The following is a 16,817-nucleotide window of genomic DNA, read 5'->3' on the forward strand; positions in this document are numbered from 1 at the left end:
ATGGAAACTTCTAGAATTCCAGGTCCATAGATTATTATGATGAAATTAACTAAGTGTCCATAATAATAGCTTAAAACCATGTGCATATAAGCTACAAATAACATAAAAATAATACTAATGATAGTAATAAATATTTTTAAAAGAATTCTGATTTTAATAGGGGAGTTCAAGAAAGAGTCAATTTGGATATGCTGTTATTAATATCTATTCTTCCACATTGCAGCTGCAATCATCACAAATGTTGAGTCTAGAGCTCAAAATTATTTTTTGTAGAAGTAAATTTATTATAGAAGGTGAGACAACGGCTCTACTTGGTATCCTAATCCATGTGGTTCATGAGGAAATCCTCCACAAAACACTTGACTAAATGCTTGATGCTGGCCTCGAAGAAGTAGTTTCTTTTTGTACTATGAAGAGATTAAGTTATATACTGAACCATGAAATCTAATTGTTCTTAATATTTATAAAAATAAATCTCAAGTTCTCCTGGGCATGGGCCTTATTTGTTCAGGATATTTTTTCCATGTGAAACAGCATCATGTATATCTAGAGCTAAATAGAAACAACAATAAGTAATGCAAAAATGTTGCTGCTAAACAAATGTAATTCAGTATTTTTAGAAGCCAAATGAAAAATGTTTCTCAAGGACAACCAAATAGTGAATTCCAAATATGGATTTTGTGTTACATCAAAGTGACTTTCATTATTTGTTCTAAGTACATAAAAGCCATTAAAGAGAAACTTTGTTCTTGTATTGTAGTAAATATAAAAACAATCATTAATTTATCTCCTCTGTGACCTTTACATACAAATGATCACTTATCCTTAATTTTACCATTTTGTCTTAAAGGTATTTCAATAATACTTAATCCCTCCTAAACTTAATAAAACTCTTTGTGATTCTAAAACGTAACTATAAAAGTTTGCATGTGTTTTTCTACTTGATTGGTTTCCCTCAAATTGAATTTGTGTTTAACTATGTAAATTGATTTTTTCCCATTATCTAATAGATTTTAAAGAAAAAAATTGAGAATTGTAACTGTTGCAGGAGTGTTGAATCTTTTATTCTAAAATGGGCCAATTCTAGAACTGGAATGCATGAATCATTAAATGGTAGAAAATATGCAGATAGTGATACATGGGTATCTATGAATACCAATAACTGAAGAGACTATATAAGGGAACCAGGGCACAAACATTTTGAAATGAAATCATCACGAAATAGAGCCACAGAATATAGAAATATGATCTGGGTACTTATATTAGCTCTCCACTCCATTGTGCACTATCACAAATTAAGGCCAGGAAAACTCAACACAAGAATGTTAAAAGAAAAAGAAAATGGACCTTATTTCTTCAGGATATTTTTTTCACATGAAACAGCATCACGTCTATCTAGAGCAAAACAGAAACAAGAAATAATGCAAAAAGTTGTTGCTAAACAAACATAAGTCAGTTTTTTAGAAGCCAAATGAAAACTTTTTCTCCAGGACATTTTTCTCAAAATTCAATACACAATCCTTGAAAATATAAATGGAAGATGTTTTGCACAATATTGAACATACCAGAAATAATGTTATAACACAAATAATTAAGAAAGAGAAGTTTTAGTGCTAACTAGAACATATTTTAAATAAAATCAAAAGTTCAGTATCTAAACTTATTAATATGTGTAGTAAATGTAGTTTGCTCTGATGTTTTAAGTTAATTTAAAAGACAACATTAAGTGGGCTTTTTTCATAAATTAGCTAATAATTATATTTTTATGTTAACCTTCAGATAACATCTTATTGGAGTATATTTAAATATAACTCAGTTCTGGTACAAGCCAAATCTCAGTTAAAAAAAAAAAAAAAAAAAAAAAAAAAGACAGAAAATTCCACTATGTCATCTTGCCTGACCGTTTCATCTGTGAACTCACAATGCCACTCATGACAATTGAACACATATCACAGACTATACAGTTAAAAAAAAGATAGATATTAAGAATCCAAACCTCCTTCTAATATGAATTTTTAAAACAAACTAATATAGCCTACTGACTTTCAGATAAAGGTTGTTGAATAAATACATGCATTATTTTAACATTCTCCTAAAACTTGATTAAACTTTAGTGACGTCTTTTAAGACATAAACTCATTAAAACAATCAGAACTGAAAACCAGAACAACAATAATTAAGAAGTATATGACAGATGGAAAAAATAACTTAGCATATTGAGAAAGCTGAATCTTAAATTGGAAGTACAAAAAGTTAAAGAAATAATTTCATGTAAACATAGACCCCCAAATACCTGAGGAATTGGTAAAATAAGGTATTTTTGGAAATGGATTGAACATGACACTAAAAATATTAAAACTTGTTCCAAATCTACTTAAAAAGTAATTTGGTATGCTACTATTGGACTCTATGGAAATGGAGGGAAATTAGACACATTCAAGCAAAAACACTAAGCCACCAATAAGGAAAAATGTTAAACTGACTTTATATTTTTCAACAATATTTTATAACACAGAGAGATCATAACTCCAAATCTGCTCCAATTTCACACCCCTCTTCTCTCCAAACCATTCCCTTATACCCAGGGTTCAAGGTAGATAATCAGAAAAATATCTATCTTTACCCCCTTTTCCAAAAAGTTCCCTCTACCTTGCTCCAGTGGAAAACTGAATATTCCCTGATGTCATTGCTTTTTCTCAATCCTTCTTTGGAGACTGCTTTCTCTTCTTGCCTTTTATGGAGTAAGAATGAGTGTACTCCTTACCCCTCCTTACCCCTTCAATTCCTCCTTTGAAGCTCGTTCATTCAGAGTATAACATCATATGCTAAATGTAATACTGACCCCCAAAGAGATCCAGGTCCTAATCCCTAGAACATAGAATATTATCTTTTTTTTTTTTTTTTTTTTTTTTTTTTTTTTGAGACGGAGTCTCGCTCTGTGGCCCAGGCTGGAGTGCAGTGGCCGGACCTCAGCTCACTGCAAGCTTCGCCTCCCGGGTTTAGGCCATTCTCCTGACTCAGCCTCCCGAGTAGCTGGGACTACAGGCGCCCGCCACCTCGCCCGGCTAGTTTTTTGTATTTTTTTTTAGTAGAGACGGGGTTTCACCGTGTTAGCCAGGATGGTCTTGATCTCCTGACCTCGTGATCCGCCCGTCTCAGCCTCCCAAAGTGCTGGGATTACAGGCTTGAGCCACCGCGCCCGGCCAGAATATTATCTTATATGACAAATACTTTGCAGATGTGATTTAAGTTGAGAATCTTGAGATCGGGAGAGTACCATGAATTATTCTCATCAGGTTGATCCTAACTGTAATCACATATGTATAAGACAAGGAAATAAATCTTCCTCTCAGAGCCTCCAGAGTAACCAGACCTGCTGAAATCTAGGCATTAGCCCAATGAAAGTAATTTTGGAATTCTTATTTCTAGAACTACAAATTGGTGGTCTTTACAGCAGCAATAGGAAACTAATACACCAATGTTGGATACAGTCATCTACAGATGTCCAGGCCACCCAATCTCACCTCATTCCTGGATGATTTTAGTACCTAGCTTACTATCTTGCTCACCAATATGATGCTTGTAATGATTTTTATGATCTAAGTATTCACTGATATTGCAATATTTTACTGACTCTTCCCAAATCTCGGTCTCTTAATTCCCTGTCCTCCTCGGCCCTGTTAATCCTGCCCTCTGCATCAAATAAAAAAATAGCTCCCAAAGTCATCCTCTGTCACTATCGGTAACTAGATCTCCCTCATCATCCATAATTTTAATTTCTAAGATCTTATTCTCTGAACATCACCTTCTATCTTTCCATCTCATTACTTATACTCCCTCTTCAGTAATCTTTTGGCCTAAGAGCATTTCCAATCGATTAACACTACCTCTTTCTCTGCCTTCACTATCTCATGTTCTCCATTCTTCAGTCATTCATTATAATCAGTGTCCTATATACACTCTCAATCCCCTTGTCAGTCTCCCTATACAATACTTTTTTGTCATAATCCCTAACTTGATTGACTCCAATCTCTGTCCAGTCTACAGTCTGCATTAACATATACATAGCTGAGTGAAATTAGAGAATAGATACAAAATTCTGTTGATTGCTCTCAATTTAAATTCATAACCACTTCTCCCAAGTGAGCATTTAGTGTTGGTTGTAATTTCAAATACATTTTCTTTTTCTTTCATCACCCATTTCTGACATGTACGTTTCAATATATATTAAAAGGCAGGAATTTTGTGTGTTTTGCATACAAATACATTACTAGAAATTTAAATAGTTCCTAGTGCATAACAGACATTAATAATGTATATTATTAATAAGTTAAGTTTACATGTGTTTTTCTTCTGAAACTCCAACAGTTTCTCAACCCTTCTAATTTTAAGGTGATTATTTTGCTTATTTCATCCAAGAAGAGAGAGAAAATGAGAAATTAAGGCCCACATAAACAGAATTCATTTTTTTTAAACCAAACACTTTTTTACAAATGTATCAAGACAATTCAATGCAGGAAAGTGAGCCTTTTAAACAAATGGTGCTGGAAAATTTGGAAGTGAATTAATGAAAACATAAAACCACAAAACCTCTAGAAGAAAATAAAAGCATTTTTAACATTAAGTTAGGGAAAGATTTATTAGGTACAGCACCAAAAGCGTAAACCATGAAGAAAAAAAATCAATAAATTGGACTTAATCAAAATTAAGCTTTTGCTTTGTGAATTCTGTTAAATGAATGCAAAGATAAGCCACAGACTGGGAGAAAATATTTTCAAATCACATTTCTAACAAAAATCTTGTATTCACAACATATTTTAAAACTTTCAAAACTCAACAATAGAAAAGAAGCAACCCAATCTTTTTATTTATGTTTTGTAGAGGTTAGTTTGTTCTCCCGCTGTTAATAAAGACATATCTGAGACAGGGTAATTTATACAGGAAAGAAATTTGATTGACTCACAGTTCAGCACGGCTGGGGAGGCCTAAGGAAACTTATAATAATGGAGGAAGGGGAAGCAAACACATCCTTTTTCACATGGTGGCAGCAAGGAGAAGTGCCAAGTGAACAGGGGGAGAAGACCCTTACAAAACCATCACAAATCGTAAGAACTCACTAACGATCACCAGAACGATATGAAAGTAACTGTCCCCAGGATTCAATTACCTACCACTGGGTCTCTCTCATGACACATGGGAATCATGGGAACTATAATTCAAGATGAGATTTGGGTGGGGACACAGCCAAACCATATTATTCCATCCCTGGCTCCTCCCGAACCTCATGTCCTCATCTTTCAAAACACAATTATGCCATTCCAACAGTTTCCCAAAGTCTTAGCTCATTCCAGCATTAACTCAAAAGTCCAGGTTCAAAGTCTCATCTGAGACAAGTCCCTTCCACCTATGAGCCTGTAAAATCAAAAACAAGTTATTACTTTCTAGATACAATGGGAGTACAGGCATTGAGTAAATGCACCCTTTCCAATGGGAGAAATTGGCCAAAACAAGGGGACTACAGGTCCCATACAAGTCTAAAATCTGATAGGGTAGTCATTAAACCTTAAAGTTCCAAAATAATCTCCTTTGACTCCATGTCTCATATCCCAGTCATGCTGAAGCAAGAGCTGGGCTCCCATGGCCTTAGGCAGCTTCACCCTGTGGCTTTGCAGGGTACAGTTCCCCAACCCCAGCTGCTTTCACAGGCTGGTGTTGAGTGTCTATGGCTTTTCCATGTGCACAGTGCAGGCTGTTGGTGGGTCTACCATTTTGGGGTCTGGAGGATGGTGGCCCTCTTTTCATAGCTCCACTAGGCAATGACCCATTGGGAATTCTATATGGGGGTTTCCATTAGACATTCCCCTTCCCTACTGCCCTAGCAGAGGTTCTCCACAAGGCCACCAACCTTGCAGCAGACTTCTGCCTGGACATCCAGGCATTTCCATACATCCTCTGAAATCTAGGTGGAGGTTCTGTAACCTCAATTCTTGACTTCTGTGTACCCACAAGCCCAACACTTTGTGTAACTCATCAAGCCCTGGAGCTTGCAACCTCTGAAGCAACAGCCTGAGTTCTACATTGGCCCCTTTTAGCCACACCTGGAGCTGAAGCATCTGGGACACAGGGCACAACGTTCAGAGGCTGCATAGAGCAGGGGTGCCCTGGGCCCAGCCCACAAAACCATTTTTCCCTCCTAGGCCTCCAAGCCTGTGATGGGAGGGGCTGTTGTGAAGGTCTCTGACAAGCCCTGGAGACATTTTTCCCACCCTCTTGGTGATTAACATTTGGTTCCTCATTACTTATGCAAATATCTGCAGCTGGCTTGAATTTCTGCCCAGAAAATGGGGTCTTGTTTTCTATCACATTGTCAGGCTGCAAATTTTTCACACTTTCATGGTCTGCCTTCCCTTGACCGCTTTGTCACCTAAAAATTTCTTTTACCAGATACCCTAAATAATCTCCCAAATTCAAAGTTCCACAGATCTCTAGTACAGGGACAAAATGCCACCAGTGTCTTTGCATAGCAAGAGTGAACTTTACTCCAGTTCCCAATAAGTTTCTCCTCTCCTGAGACCACCTCAGCCCGGACTTTGTTGTCCATATCACTATCAGCATTTTGGTCAAAGCCTTTCAACATGTTTCTAGGAAGTTCCAAACTTTCCCACATCTTCTTGTCTTCCGAGCCTTCCAAGTCTCTAGGATGTTTCCAGTTTTCCACATTTTCCTGTCTTCTTCTTAGCCCTCTAAATTGTTCCAACCTCTGCCGTTACTCATTTCCAAAGTTGCTTCCACATTTTCAGGTATCTTTACAGCATCACCTCACTCTACCGGTACCAGTTTACTGTATTCATTTGTTGTCACGCTGCTGATAAAGATACCTGAGATGGGTAATTTATAAAGGAAAGATTATTAATTGACTCAGTTCCACAGGGCTGGGAAGGCCTCAGGAAACTTACAATCATGGAGGAAGGGTAAGCAAACACATCCTTCTTCACATGGAGTCTGCAAGGTGAAGTACAGATCAAAGAGGGAGAGAAGTCCCTTACAAAATCATTGGATCTCATAAGAACTCACTCACTATCACCAGAACAGCATGGAGGTAACTGCCTCCATGATTCAATTACTTCCCACTGGGTCCCTCCCATGACATGTGGGGATTATGGGAACTAAAATTAAAAATGAGATTTTGGTGGGGACAAACCATATCAGATGGGGTCTCACTCTGTTGTCTGGATTGGTCAAGAACACCTCAGCCTCCCAAAGCTCTGGGATTGCAAGCGTGAGCCAGCATGCCTGGCCTGAAACAATCCAATTATTTTAATGAGCAAAAAAAGCTAAATAGATACTAGTGAGTACATGAAAAGGTTGTAAACAACCTTAGTCATTAGAGAAATACAAATTAAATGCAATGACAAATTACTGAATAACTATTAGAATGACTAAAAAATGTTGACAATACCAAGTGCTAACAAGAACAGGGAGCAACTGAAATGCTTATACACTTTTGGTTTTACTTTGGAAAACAATTTGACAATTTCTTATTAAGTAAAATATATACCTACCTTATGGCCTAGCAATCCTACTCCTAAGTATTTATCAAAAAAATAAAAACTTATGAACACACAAAAATCTGTATATGCCTTTTACAGTATCTTTATGTGTAATTGACAAAAGGTAAAAAAAAAAAAAAAAAAAAAAAAAAACTTAGATGTCCTTCAGCTGAAGAATGAATAAGCAAACTTAGGTACATTTATATATTCTCAATTTAGACATGCTTTTTCTCATTTGAACAGAAATAAACTGAAATTAGAAGTTAACTCATCTCCTAAAAGTGACTTGAGGAATAAGGGGAAGAGTGGACAATCCCTTCCAGATAATTCTTGGCTCACATCTGAGACTTTTCTTCAAGTACCACACAGCCTGGCTTCTTCTCATGCAGTCAATTTGGCATCTAAGAACTCATAGAGAGTGTTCTTTTCTAACTGGATCCCTACTCCATTTATTCATCCAACACATATTTATTGAGTGGTGACTACCTGTCAGGCACCATCCTACATGCTTAGGATGTCATAGTGAACAAAACATAAAAGGTTTTTTACTTTTATGGAGCTTACATTCTAGCAGGGGCTGACAAACAATAAACAATAAAAATAATACATCAGTTATATTGTATGCTAGAGGGTGATAAACACTATAGATCCAAAATGTAGAGAGTCAAGTAAGGGGATGAAGATTTCCAGGGGTGGAAAGATGGGCTGTAATTGGAAATAGAGGGATTTTTGAGGAAGGAAGGGCCTCTTTGAAAAGGTGACATTTGAGCAAAACCTTGAAGTGTGCAAGTCAATAGGAAAAGAAGAGTGTTTCAGGTAGGGTGAATAGCCAACCAGCACAGAGGCCCAAAGGCAGCACAGAAGCCCAAAGGCAGAGAGGCCAACGGGGCTATAAGTAACAGAAAGCAAAGTCCCAGGAAATTACCAAAGACGTTGATGTTTACTATGAGTGAAATGGGGAGCCAGTAAGGATTTAAGCAGAGAAGTTAAACAATTTGAACCATATTTTAAAATATTACACTGGCTGCTGTATTGAAAATAGACTGAAAGGATAACAGCAGAAGTAGAATGATGAGTTATGAGGCTACTGTAATAAACTGGGTGAAAGAGAGGGATGTCTTGGACAGTCGCAGTAGTGAGAAGGGATCATGACAACTAGGTTTTCTTTTTTTTTTTTTTTTTTTTTTTTTTTTTTTTTTTTTTTTTTTTGAGACGGAGTCTTGCTCTGTCGCCCAGGCTGGAGTGCAGTAGCCGGATCTCAGCTCACTGCAAGCTCCACGTCCCAGGTTTAGGCCATTCTCCTGCCTCAGCCTCCCGAGTAGCTGGGACTACAGGCGCCCGCCACCTCGCCCAGCTAGTTTTTTGTATTTTTAGTAGAGACGGGGTTTCACCATGTTAGCCAGGATGGTCTCGATCTCCTGACCTCGCGATCTGCCCGTCTCGGCCTCCCAAAGTGCTGGGATTACAGGCTTGAGCCACCGCGCCCGGCCAGACAACTAGGTTTTCTTAACAGGATGTGGAAAGATGAGAAACAGAAGGAGTCAAGGCTGACTCCAAGGTCTTGTCTGAGCAACTAGAAAAATTGAATTGCCATCAATTGATAAGGAAGAATGAGCATACTCAGTCTTGAAAATAAAATAAGGAGCTCAGTTTTGGTTACGTGGAGTCAGAGGTGTCTATTCAACATCACAACTGCAATTGCAGTTGGATGTATAAAACTGGTGTTCACAAGAGAGGCCTAGACATTAGCATATAGAAGCTATTGAAAGATCCCATGGGGTCACCAAAGAGGGGAGTATGAGTGATCTTACTTATATGTGAAATCTAAAAAGTTGAACTCATAGAAGTAGAGAGTAGAATGGTGGTTACCAGAGACTGGAGGGTGGGGTTTGGGGAAATGTTGCTCAGAAGATACAAAATTTCAATTAGACTAGAGAAAGAGATCCAAGATATCTATTAAACAACATGGTGACTACAATTACTAGCACTATATTATTGAAAATTATTTATATTTTAAGTGTTCTTACCATAAAAAATTCACAACTATGTGAAGTAATGGATATGTTAATTAGACTGATTTAACTATTTCACAATGTATACATACTTCAAAATATATTGTATGCCATAAATATATACGATTTTTATTTGTCAATGGAAGGAAGGAAGGGAGAGAGAGAGAGTCACTTCTCTACTCAAATTCTCCAAAAGACTTCTTATCTCACTCATAATAAAATCCAAAATCCCAACTTGGCTTTGGATTACAAGTGCCACATGATTTTCTATAATTCTTCCCTTTACTGCCTACTCCAGATACCTTTTTATTCCTTCAGGGCATTTGCCCTTGCTGTTCTCACTGGATTCTCTGTGGCTTCCTTTCCCACCTCCTTCAGACTCTGTTCAAATATCCCCTGATCACATTATCAGCGAAGGCATCACTGATGTTCACATTTAACATTGCACAGCTCCCCACACTTCCCTCTCTCTTCTAATTAATTTTTCCCAAGGGCTTATTACCAAAGAATAAACTATATGCTTTACTTATTTATTTCTGTCCTCTCAACAGAATGTAAGCCTTCATATCTTTTGTTCATTGCTATCTCCACAGAGAAACAGTACAAGGTAGATTAGGAAATATCAATTGAATTTCTAAACCTGAGGAACAAGTAATATTCTATCTAGTATTTTATAGATGAGAAAACTAGCCTGAGACTCAGAGAACTTAGTACAAATGATCAAAATCACACAGTACGCACTGGTAAAGTCTAAAAGCCTAATAAAGAGAGATTCTTCCTTTTTTTTTTTTTTTTTTTCCTTTTGCTTTGGGCCAGCTCCGAAAAAGCTCATTGAAAAAGAGGAAAGGGAAAATCTTCTAAATATTTGCTGCCCTTCAGTTGCTTTTCATAATGTGCAAAAAAAAAAAAAAAACAAATTAGGAAATATTGAAAAAAATGGGAATATTTGTTAATATTAACTGTCTTTGACCTATTTAGTGCTTAGATTGAATGTCTAAATGAAATTCATACAGAGGAAGAGCTGTGCATGCCAACTGGTCTCATTTTTTTCTTCCCTTTTTCTACATGGCTTGTAGCTTGATTCACTCCAGTGGAAGAGGACAAATAATTCACTGAGTTATTTGATATGGATAATGAACAATCAACCCATGTGAGTTATTCAGTTTGAAAAATGAAAGGAAATTACTTTGGAAGGGGTATGAGTCCAAGGACCACATCAGCAAACTGGGAGAACGCACACAGATAGGAATGATGTTTGGAATGCAAGCAGACATTCATGCCTGAAAGCTGTTCTGGAAATAACTGCTATTATTGCCCCCACTGAGATGCTGCACTGAAGAACACAGGCCACCAGTCACATCTAAAACTAAAAATATCCATGTTGTATCAGTAATCACTTTCATAGTTATTTGATTCTATACCATTATAAATTTTCATTAAAAGTTTAGGTCTCAGGTTTATCCAGAAGTACTCAGTTATTTACAAGATATTTGCTCAAGTTATCCATCTGAGGTAGGAAGCATTTCCATACTCATCATTTATTTTAAATAGTTAATGCCTTAACTGCCAACACGAGCCTAATGATGAATTTAGGTGATGATTTGAAGAATACTGGGATGGTTATTATTTCATTAAAAAAACACCTCCAGTGTGGGTTTTTGTTTCCCTTTAACTCCAACAGTGCTGACAGGACTGCCTCAATCTCCTTCACTGTGCCAGCCCCAGATCACCTGATTTATCTGGATAAAGTTCCTTTGATGGTGAAGAGACAGGGAGAAAAAAGGAATATGTTCAATTTTTTTTTCCAGTACTATTAAGGCATGAGGCTCTGAATCATTCCCACCAAAAGGTCCAGAAAACAAGTACTGAGACTTAGGAATAAGACATCAAGATAGGGAAAGAGTAGAACAAATCTTAGCATAGCCTTGGGGGCGGTTGAAGAATAAGCTACATGGCTGGTCTAAAACTCTGTGAACATACCTTCAAGAGAGTTCTGGGTAACCAGCCCTCGTTTCGGTTCTGCAACTTTAAGTTCAGTAGCTCACCAGCACTGGGTTTTGTTAGTCTGGGGAGGAGGCATGTTATGAATGAGAGCTGTGTTCCTGTCTGAGTCTTCTGTTTTACTCAGCAGTCACATGGTATATTGTATAACCCTGAAATCCTACGAGACAGGTATACCTAGCTCAGGTGAAGTGATCCTCCCAACACACATCCAGACTGCTTTAGGGGTAGTCTGTTGATGTGATCCAGCTTCACCTGCATATGTATAAGGCTGTCTTGGGGAGTGCAGTGTGGGCGGTTGGGCTTCCTGAGGTTCTGAGGGGTATCTGAAAGTTAGCGCCTTCACAAACAGCCCTGATGAAGGTTGCTGATTACACCCACTTCCCTCTGTATTATTTAAAAAAGCAAATCTTATTAACTGATCCAATACGTGTTTTGTCTTTTGGCTACTGTAAATCTACAAGAAAAATTGACAGGCAATTATCAATACAAAGTTTGTGTTTGCAGTTTAGCATTTTGCATTGGTGTTTTGGTTGGTAGAAAACGAAAAGTCCTGTTTTAACAGCTTCTCTAATTACACATACACGAACATATATGTTAAATAAAGCAGATAATTATATATAAATAACAAAAGTAAAAGAAATATTTTAAAATTCTATATTAAATGTATATTAATATATAAATATAATACTAGTTTTTAACTAATAAAAATCAAAATCTATATTAAATATGTATATAAAATACTTATATTTAATATTTGTATATTTATACACAAATATTAGATATACAAATTTATATAAATACATATATTTAAATACATATATATAAACATTATGATACTTTCTAAGAGACTTTCTTAATTCTCTTCATGCTGAAAAGTGTGTTACAGAATGAAAGGGTCATAGACTTAAGTATTTTAGTAAAGAAACAATTTTTAATATAAGTATATATCATTTGAAGGGATTTGACCTGACCTTCATAATAGAAATATTTTTCCAAGCATTTTAGTTATGGGTGTTCATATTTGCTAACTATTCCAGTGAGGCAACACGTGACAAAAATGCCATTAAGATGACAGATGTACCAGATGTAGATAATGCCCCCAAACTGGATCTTATAAATTTTACATGAAATGAAGGCAGAAAACTGTGGTTCCCAAAACCACTAGTTTCAAATGCAACTCTGCTTCTCACAAAATGTACGGGCTACCTTTGCTAAAGAATCGGGAATCAAAGTACCTAGATAAAATTAATAAAGATGAGATAATTAGAAAACAAATTAGAGTTTTATACTAAGCACTAAGCCACATTAAGCTATTCAAGATAATTAACTTCAAGAACTAATCAACAAATGGAAGTCTGAGATATAGAAGATAATTATTTAAAATGCAAAGAATTCTTCTAGAAAGGAATGCAGTGAAACAGCACTAATCCTTGTTCTTCATTGGATTCTGAATCATATTTGTGCCAAAGACAAAACCACTTCAGCACAGGTACAGCCTATAAGCCATAGGGAAAAGGGAGCTGAAAGAAGTTAGCAATCCTGTACAGGAATCCTGCACAGGAAGCAAGGGTCAGTTTCTCTCTTTTGCTTCTAAGAAGGATGGGACTCACAGGAACTCAGAGACAGGACGGTTTATACTAGCACATTTGTGGCACCTTGTGGACATTTTCCAAACCAGACCAGAATTTGCCATTACTTCTTCCTGCTCCTATTTGAGATGAGAGAGCTACTACAAAAAGCCACTTTAGCTACTTTTTTTTTTTTTTTTTTTTTTTTTTTTTTTTTTTTTTTTTTTTTTTTTTTTGAGACTGAGTCTTGCTCTGTCGCCCAGGCTGGAGTGCAGTGGCCGGATCTCAGCTCACTGCAAGCTCTGCCTCCCGGGTTTATGCCATTCTCCTGCCTCAGCCTCCCGAGTAGCTGGGACTACAGGCGCCCGCCACCTCGCCCGGCTAGTTTTTTGTATTTTTTAGTAGAGACGGGGTTTCACCATGTTAGCCAGGATGGTCTCGATCTCCTGACCTCGTGATCCGCCCGTCTCGGCCTCCCAAAGTGCTGGGATTACAGGCTTGAGCCACCGTGCCAGGACATTCCTTCAGGCTCTATCCTCCACATCTAGCTTTGTATTTCATCTTTCATGAGGTCTCTACCCTCTCTGTCCAGTGACTTCACATCTGGAATCACTTCATCTGCATGGTCTCATTACAAGAAGTGTCCAGTGCAAACTCTAGATAGCTTTAGCTACTTCTTCCGAGGGTAGGCTCCCCCCACATCACCCATAGCTGTCTGCACACTACTAACTCTAAAAAAATGATGCACTGTTTACACATCCAGTCAAGTCTTCCGGGATGCCTGGTGTTCACACCCTGTCTGAGAGATGGGATCTGATGAGTTACCATGCTTAAAGATCTCCAAAGCAGTTCGGACGTGGTGGCTCACGCCTATAATACCAGCACTTTGGGAGGCCGAGGTGGGTGGATCACGAGATCAGGAGATCAAGACTATCCACAAAGCTAGATGTGGAGGATAGAGCCTGAAGGAATGTCCTGGTGCGGTGGCTCAAGCCTGTAATCCCAGCACTTTGGGAGGCCGAGACGGGTGGATCACGAGGTCAGGAGATCGAGACCATCCTGGCTAACATGGTGAAACCCCGTCTCTACTAAAATACAAAAAATTAGCCGGGCGTGGTGGCGGGTGCCTGTAGTCCCAGCTACTGGGGAGGCTGAGGCAGGAGAATGGCGTGAACCCGGGAGACAGAGCTTGCAGTGAGCCGAGATCTCGCCAATGCACTCCAGCCTGGGCGACAGAGCAAGACTCTGTCTCAAAAAAAATCTCCAAAGCAGTTTTTTTCTTTAAATACAATATGTTTCTTAAAAGAAAATAAAAACAATGAAAAGAGAAATGTCATGCCTAATATTAAGTACGCCTAATATTTCAACAGTATATTTCAAACATCAGTGCCTGTTTATACTCTCCACTATTCCTCTGTGTTCATCTTCTGTTTATTCTCTTTCAGTGTTCGTGTATGTGTGTGTGTGTACACACGCACATCTTTGTTTTTTCCTATATTTTAATTTTCCTCTTCCCTTCCTCTTTTATCCATTGTATAATAGCATTGTAGTTTGCTATTTCCAGGGATGGGGGTTACATTATCCATTTGTACAGATAAAGACTGTGATTTCTGCCATGTAGCACCACAGCACCTCTTGGGACAAGATGAGAACCCCAATCCTCCTGAAGGAGATGATTCTGACATGGTTGAGCATCTTTGCAAAATGAATATTCCTCAGGGGTTGGGTGGTCCTACAGAGGAGTTTACCTTCAACAAGTTAGAATCTTAGAGGGAAAAATACTCCCAAATATCCCCAATTAAATTATCAAAAAAGAAACTAATCATCTTGCAGAGTATATATCAAATAACATTTTTAGCCACCAAACAAAACTGAAGATTATTAAAATAATTATGGTTTATAAATGCATTATCATATTGTATTATTTTAAAAGTCAACTAATTACCCTAAGAGGATGGCAAAATCTACCCAGTATAGCAGCATTGTTAAAGTTTTCCAAATAAAACAAAGGCCATTAGTTTTGACACTCTGTTAGAGTGCTAATTAATACGGTATTTGTGTAACAGTGAAGAAATATGCTACAAGAAAACTTTCTATATTTATATAATAAAATTGGTGTAGTTGACTATTTATATTTTATTAATAAAAATAGTACTAAGAATGGCTTTTTACTGGCTTTCTGTATATCAGAAAGTGATCAACTAGTGAGAAACCAGAATCTGTAGCCTTCCTTCCATGTAAAATGTATAAATGCACAAATATATATTTGTTTCTTAAAAATCTTTATCAAGTCTTTTTTATTATGTGCCAGGTACTAAAATGCACACTAGTCCTCATGAAATCATATAAAACAGGTCTATTTATTATTTTTTATGAGAATGATGAGACTTAGAACAAACAGATAACTTGCTGAAAGTCTCACATCTAGTGAGTTGCCAAGTTGAAACTGAAACCCAGGTTTTCTGAGTCCAAATCCTAAGTTTGATCTCCCATTCTGGTTTATCTAATCCTATGATGTATGTAGTTATCTTGTAAATAATTGTGTTTACAAATAATTTAAGTAATTACGTAGTTATTTTGTAACTGTATATAGTTATTTTGTAAAATGATGAAGGAAGAGAAAACGGTCTCTGGAAAAGCCAAGAACAAGTTTAAAAGACCTGAATGTGTTTTCCCTTTTTCCCTGTGTCCCTACCTCCCTTTTGCTGGCTCTATCATTCAGCTCTGCAGAATATTGGCATTGCCCAGAAGCTGAAGGTGAGCAATGAAGATTCTCCTATATCATTAAATACGTTCATAGTATCTGCTTGACTGGCAGATACAAAGAGGCTTCCCTGTGACATCCATCACACTGCCCAGAACCACTCTAAGCTTGGTCTCAGTGACAAATGCTTAAAGTTAATCATCCGTTTGCTTCCACTTTTTCTTTGAAGACATTGATCAAGCTGTGTTGACAGAGCCTGGATGAAATATAGGCCTCTGGGAAATGCTGAGCTGGCTTTGCGTCTCCCATTATTTGAGCACAAGGCAACAGCTTGAGGGACATCTGTCATTTTGGTTTGACATTAACTGTCCTCTTCAATTTGAGGCCACATGTGTTTTGGTCAGAGTTGTGGATTCTATAAATGTCCTAGATGCCTATCATGAAGCTTATGACTGGCAATGGGCTAAAACAGACTTGCATGCTAACGACAATATCATTTAAATAACCAAAGATCAAAGAACACTTAGGGGTCGGATACAGAAAATCATTTGATGCTGTTATCTAAATGATGAAAAATCTGCTTTATATACTATAACATCTTCCATTTAATAGAAAGCATCACATACATTATTCTCCATATAATTTAATTATAAAATATGAGTTTTATCCTATTTTTCTATACCCTCAAATTAGCTATTTTTCCTCTTCTAGACGTAGAAGAAAGTGCATGTAGCTTTACAGACTATATGAAGAACTGAGTCATGCAAGTGAAGCAGGATATTTAGAATGAAAAATACTTTGGACCCATGGAGAAAAAAAAAACTACATTTTATGTACACCGGAAAGAAAAATGTCAGAAGTCAGATGGGTACTAGCTCTGTGTAAATTTGCCCCAACTCTCAAATTTATAACTTCACACTTAATTCAAGTAAAATTTTTAGAATGTAAAAAATGTGTTATAAATATTGTGTAGGTTCTA

The sequence above is a fragment of the Rhinopithecus roxellana genome, chromosome 4, assembly GCF_007565055.1.
Source record: "Rhinopithecus roxellana isolate Shanxi Qingling chromosome 4, ASM756505v1, whole genome shotgun sequence".
Taxonomy (NCBI): Eukaryota; Metazoa; Chordata; class Mammalia; order Primates; family Cercopithecidae; genus Rhinopithecus; species Rhinopithecus roxellana.